The following is a 7,002-nucleotide window of genomic DNA, read 5'->3' as shown; positions in this document are numbered from 1 at the left end:
TATCTCACGGCTCTCATTCCACATTTGGAAGCTCCAATTTTTCCATGACAATGAACTCAAACCATCATGATTTATTTCATCACCTAGCTCATCCCAAAAGCTTGGTTATCAATGATCTCTCAGTCCACAACCGACACGCTGAGCTTACCCGAAGCTCCTGCACCCATAACCATGGAGTGCCTTGCATTACCCTCTAGGTGAATTGAGACCTCTCATCTCTCCTTGCACACTCACGTATACACTCAGTCACTACGCCCGGCCTGGCCTTCCACACGCCTCGCTCGGGCTTTCTTGACTTGGAATTAAAATTCCTGGGCTTTCACCTTGCTCACATGCCCTTGCCCACTTGGCATCCGAAGTTGGCATTTCGTATGCGCGCATAGCCCACGGATGTCCTGTTGCCACTATTTACTACCCTCGGCCACACACCGTTCATACCCTTCATTGGGTGACCTCCGCGTCTCCCATCAAGGGTTTCACAACCTTAGGCGTCATCTCGACCCTAGGCATCGTAATGAGGGTCTCTTCACCTCTCATCTCCCGATCTTAGGCATCTCGCCTGACCCCAAGCGTCAATGAGAGTTTTAATTGACCCCTCATCCATCATTCACATGAACGGTCACTGGGCCTTTCATAATTAGGACTCCTAATCCCATGGCTCCCACGCGCATATCTACACATGCCCAACTCCTTTATCCCAATTCTGGATTCCCTTGGATTCCAACTCGACTCACTTGGGATTTCCATTTCGTACAAACACCCATTAGGGTCCATTTGCCACACATCTATCCTTTCTTAGGATATATACTATTTCATCATGAAACCAACTAGGGTCCACTCACACCCTAGGCACGTCCTATCCAGGATCTCCATAACCATACGATCACCTCGGACCATATGCATCCCTCATGCATAACACACACCCAACTCCCCTCGGAGTCCTTTTGTAAGCCACTAACGTCTCGCCTACTCTGGCCATGACAGGCATACACCTCACATGCTTGCTTCGCCTCGAGCCTCTTTACAAGCAACTTTAGCTTGCTCCATTCCCGGAGTTCGTCACACGACCTGTTGACGATTTCTTTCTTTGGGCTTCAAGCTAATTTCAACCTTAGCTCACCCTAGTTCAAGCACACAACCCTTAACACGCCATCTATACGAGAACAACTCCATTCCCTTACACATGCTTGACCATATCCCCAACATAGGGATACTCCGCTAACCCATTCACGGATTAGATATACTTCGGACTCTCCTTGTCCCATCACGATTCTTATCATGACTCGGCTTTGTGTCCCCACACAAACCTCAACACTTCAATCACAAGGAACTCTTATCCTTAGAATACCTCATGAACCTCCAAATTTCCACATTCGGGTTCTTAATACCAATACCCACACTTGGGCATTTCACTCTTCACTGCTCGACCCGTATATCTTTTACGGCATATCATCTCAAACATGATATTTTCCCTATTCCCATAGCAGGAATATTCGAGCATTCCATTCGCATCACTACAGTCCTCCATGTTTCGACCCAACCCTTAGGGTCCTCGGTCACTTGTGGTTCTACTTCCAAGGCCTTCCGATCAACCTTCAATCATATTTCTCCAAGCATCCTCTACTTGATGCTCCAACCATGCTCTGATACCAACTGTAACGCCCCGCTCCCACCTACGGGTGTTACTCGTGAAAAATCACCCGAATTGTCCACTTGCCCGGCCTTAGGCGAATGGTGGATCGTGTTTCAAGACGAAACGCCCTAGGTGGGATCTAGGCTCGTCCTTCCCTTCGCTGAATCCCAGGATTCGCTAGCGGAATTGGGCTTTAGCCACACTGCATTGGCTGTAAGGAAAATCTCCTTCAGGCGCCCAATCGCCATTTTCTCGTTAATTCTTTTTCATCGAAGAATTTTACCGGGCTCCAAAAATCACCATTTAAACCAATCCATTGATGGATCACCAATCTTGGAGGAAAAACTCATCATTTCAATTTTCCAAATTTTTGGTGTTTTCTCTAAAAATGCCCGAAAATCCATTTGCTTTGAAAAATTCCTCCAGGGCCCAAAATCGATTTAGAAATGCCCCAATTTCTCCCAAAATTCCAATTTTCTAAAAAAAATTGGCCGGCGGGGCCCACTGGCCCGCGCGGGGCCCCGCTGGGCGCTGGCCGCAGCAGCCCACGCGCAGGCTACGGCCTGCTGCTACTGACTTCCAGCTGCTGGTTCCCTCCTTTTCTCTTCATTTTTTTTTTTCTTTGGGCTATAAAACCCCAAGTTTTCCAGAAATTAAATTTAAATAAATAACTTCACATTCATCTTGGTTTGCCTCTAATTCTCCATAATTAAGGCTTAATCCACCTCTTGATGAACACACAACATATCATACCAAAGGGAAGTTCTTGCCTAGGCTTCAACATGCCATAAGCCTCAATCTCATTCACTAAAAAAAATCAACCCTTCAAGGAATATACACTCCAAATATACACTTTGGGCTTAAGAAACCCTTACTTAAAGCATATACAATTTAAGCATAAATTACACCATTTGAGAAAAATATTCAATGTCTTCATGCTCAAGCTTCTTTCTCTTGCCAAACCCTTCCATAGCATGCTTCAATACCTACAAGAGGTCAAATAAACCTCATGAGCTCCAAGAGCTCAATAAGGGTGCAATGACATAAAGTATTGAAATTAACAACATAGATGCTAATGCCATATGCAAGTGCCTAGGGTTCCAATACCTCAACCCTCAAGGTTAAAGGCTTCAACATACCCATCCCAACACACAATTTCATGGCCATGAGTCTCATGCACACAAGTATATGCAAAGCAAGCACAAAAATGTTAAAATGCATACAAGAGTCATGCTAGCCTCCATCCACTTGGGGCTTTTCCCTTACCTCATACTCCATGGATCTTCAAGTTTCCAACAACTTCAAGCCTCCAAAATCACTTCCTTTAATTTCCTCAAACTCCTTACATGAAAAACAAGCCTAGGATTATAAAGAAATCCTTTAAAAATGAGAGATACAAGAAAATTATGAAACCCTTACCTCTAGGCTTCTTGGATTTCTTCTTCTCCTTTTTCTTCTTCTTTCTCTCTTCTTCATTTCTTTCTCCAAATGGCCAAAGGAAACCAAGACTTCCCTTCTTGCCATTTTATACTAGTTCCCTCATTTTTCAAGAATGCATCCTAGCCATTAGATTTATTTGGTGAGAATAAATCCTCACCATCCAAACTAACACAATCCATGGCATTAAGTCTTGTTTAAAATCCACCATTGGATCTTTTCTCACTTTACAAGACAACATCTTAGCCATCCAAAGGAAGCACAATCCATGTGCTTTGCTAGGTTTTAATCCTAGCCTTTGATTTAATTTGGAGATTAAATCTCCACCTTCCAATCATTTCTCTTCAAAATCTCTCCACCCATTTGGCAATCCATGCCAACTTCCAAGATTTAATGGCAACCCTTGGATCACTTTCCCATTTCAAGAATTAATCTCATCCCTTGAAATATCCTTTCTTTCCCATTTAAATTTATGGGACTATTTTCATAACCATCACACTTGAATGACATAAATAAATTTCTTTTCCATTTAATTTAATGGGACAATTTTCCACTATCACATGAGAGACCACTTTGAAAGACATAAATGCTTTCTTTCTCATTTAAATAAATCTCATAATTTCCAAAGCATTAATGGGAGACTATTTTCCCATTTTCCTTTTCATTTATTTAATCCACCATAATTTCAAACATTAATGGTGACTATTTACCATTTTCTTTTGGATTTTCTTTAATCCATCACCATAATGTCTCTCATTAAATGCTTGAAAGACCAATTATCCTTTCTTTTTGCATTTAATTAAATCATTCCCCAACTCATAAATCCACATATATAATTTCTCTTAAATTTCCAAGATTATGCCAAGTGTCACTCTAAGACACAAACTTGGCTTCCAATTCTTTATCTTGGTCCTCCATGTGGCATTACCACATTAATTCACTAACTTAGGGAAAATTAAATTATTCTCCTCAAATAATTTATTATCCACCATTTTCCCTATTTCCATAATTAATTTCCTTCATGGAATCCCCCAAAATTCCCAAATACTATTTGTGAATTTATTAATCCCACATATTTCCTCATAAATATCATATTGGGATTTTTATTCACTTATACACCTAATTCCACATAGGAATTATTTTTAATTTATCTAAATACTCTTTTTATTGGATTTTCCTATCCAAATTACCAAAATACCCTTCTCATGGGCATTCTCAATCTCAAGGATCATCACTTCCTCAAGGGCATTTTTGGAAGTATACTCACTTCCTTTCCTATTCTCTTAACACCGGTTACACCGGGTGTTACAGAAATTGTAGTAGATACGAGGATGAATGAGGCATGAAATGACACTTAGCAAAGTACATGATGAATTGAATAATGAATGAAATGTATGTAATGTAGCCTATGTATTTAAGTTCTGCTACATTGAATTATGGTCGTTTTGATAGAATAATGATGTGTAACCCTATTTAGGGTTAATGTTAGTTGAGGACTTATGTTTTATATTAAGTTATGTTGAGGAACGATGATGTAAGAACTAAATTTTGATTAATGTTAAGATGTCAGGTTCGATCCTTGCTTCCGCATATGATGTGTATAATAATTCTCTTTCGAGAAAATGATTAGGAATTTTGGGACGTATATGAGGAATGATGTGATTTAGTATTAGTTTGAAAGGAAAAAAATTTATTATCCCAGAATAGTCCCAAGTTATAACGCACCCGAGAAAACAGGGCGTTACAGTATGAGTTTGAATGGAAAAAATTTATTGTCCCAAAATTGTCCCAAGAATTAATGCGCCCGAGAAAGCGGGGCGTTACACAAATCATTAATGCCATCTATCCTTAAGACTTCTTTTTTATTGTCATTAGAATGTTTCATAACCTTAAACACATTGAAAGTAATTGTCTCATCATAAATTCTAAGGCTAAGTGTTCCTTGTTGGACATCAATCAAAGCTCTCCATGTGGCAAGAAAATGTCTCCCTAAAATTAGGGGCATATCATAATCTTCTTCCATGTCCAGAACAATGAAGTCAACAGGAAAAATAAATTTATCTACATTTACCAAGACATTTTCCACTACTCCTCTTGGGTATTTTATACTTTTATCAACCAATTGAAGAGAAATAATGGTGGGTGTTGATTCTTTTAAGCCAAGATTCCTGAAAACAGAAAAAGGCATCAAATTAATACTTGCACCAAGATCACATAAAACTTTATCAAAATTAATTTCACCAATAGTGCAAGGAATAGAAAAGCTCTTTGAATCTTTGAGTTTTGGAGGCAATTTGTTTTGTAGAATTGCCGAGCATTCTTCATTAAGTTTCACCATCTCAAATTCCTCCAACTTTCTTTTGTTTGAAATTATTTCTTTCAAAAATTTTGCATAACTTGGCATCTGTGATACAGCATCAAGAAGAGGGATGTTAATATGCAACTTTTTAAACATCTCTAAAAATTTAGCAAATTGTTTATCCAAGTTAGCCTTTAGAAATCTTTTAGGAAAAGGAAGAGGAGGTTTGTAAGATTTTAAATTAAGAGAAAAAGAACTCCCTTTTTTCTTTGTTGATAGCTCTCAGTCCTCTTCTTTGGCTTTAAGCTCTTGTCTTTCCTGCTCTTTTGTATGTTCTTCATCTTTTTCTTTACTTTCCAACTCTTTTCCACTTCGCAAAGTGATGGATTTTACATGCTCCCTTGGATTCTTATCAGTATTGCTAGGCAACCCTCCTTGTGGTCTTTCTGAAATTGCTTGGGCAAGTTGTCCAGTTTGAGTTTCCAAGCTTTGCATTATTGCCCCTGTACTATTGATAAACTTTGCCATCATATCTTCCAAATTCGAACTCTTCTCATATGGAATTTGATGTTGTTGTTGTTGAAAGCCGGGGAGCACTCTTTGTTGATTATTACTCCAAGAAAGATTAGGATGGCTCCTCCATCCTGGATTGTAAATGTTGGAGTAGGGATTAAAATTTGACCTATGGCTACCATAAGAAATAAAATTAGCTTGTTCAGAAGAACCAGAAGAAAAAGGATTTCCTACTTGACAATCAACACTAGCATGTCCCCCTCGCCCACAAAGCTCACAAGAAAGAAAATGAGAAGAAGAAAAAGAGGAAGCATTCATAGCTGAAATTCCCAAATTACCCAAATTCTTATTTAATTCAGCAATTTGAATAGATAAGGTAGTAATAGAATCAATATTATAAATTTCAATTCCCTTTTTATTTGTTCTCTCATTGTCTTATTGATAACTGTTGGCTGCCATCTCCTCCAAAAGTTCATATGCTTCTTCAAGAGTTTTCCTCATAAAGGTACCACCTGCAGTTGCATCTAACATCGAATGAGAAGATTGATTAATGCCACTATAAAAAGTTTGCACTTGCATCCAAACAGGTAGACTATGGTGAGGACATTTCCTAAGCAATTCCTTAAATCTCTCCCACGACTCATATAAGAATTCATTACCAAATTGTGAAAAAGTTGTTATATCATTCCTTAATTTAGCCGTTTTAATAGGTGGAAAATAATTAGATAAAAATTTTTGTGCTAAATCATTCCATGTAGTAATAGAACATGCAGGAAAAGAATTAAGCCATTCTTTTGCTCTATCTTTCAAGGAAAAGGGAAACAACCTAAGTCAAATTGCATCTTCACTAACTCTATTATGCTTAAAAGTATCACATATTTCAAGAAAATTAGCAATATGAGAGTTAGGATCATCATTAGGGCCAGAAAATTGTACACTCATCTAGATCATTTGAATAATTGCAGGCTTGATTTCGAAGTTATTTGCTTGCACATTGGGCCTCCTAATGCTTGATGTAATGCCATCTAGAGTAGGTGTAGCATATGAACTCAATGTTCTTGAATTAGTTTGGGTTGCTTGTTCTTGCTCCATCTTGTTCTTTTTCTCATTCTTTTGCTTT

The 7,002-nt window shown here is 38.6% G+C and overlaps 1 non-coding gene across 1 annotated transcript; it reads left to right on the top strand.

Annotated features, from left to right (window-relative positions):
* The first annotated feature begins 6,471 nt into the window (after positions 1-6,471).
* Positions 6,472-6,578, top strand: LOC127805359 (small nucleolar RNA R71). The gene has a single exon (XR_008024096.1). It is a non-coding gene; the product is annotated as a small nucleolar RNA R71 (small nucleolar RNA).
* The last annotated feature ends 424 nt before the right edge of the window (positions 6,579-7,002 follow it).

The sequence above is a fragment of the Diospyros lotus genome, chromosome 6, assembly GCF_014633365.1.
Source record: "Diospyros lotus cultivar Yz01 chromosome 6, ASM1463336v1, whole genome shotgun sequence".
NCBI classification, from domain to species: domain Eukaryota; kingdom Viridiplantae; phylum Streptophyta; class Magnoliopsida; order Ericales; family Ebenaceae; genus Diospyros; species Diospyros lotus.
This window is presented reverse-complemented; position numbering and strand designations above follow the sequence as displayed.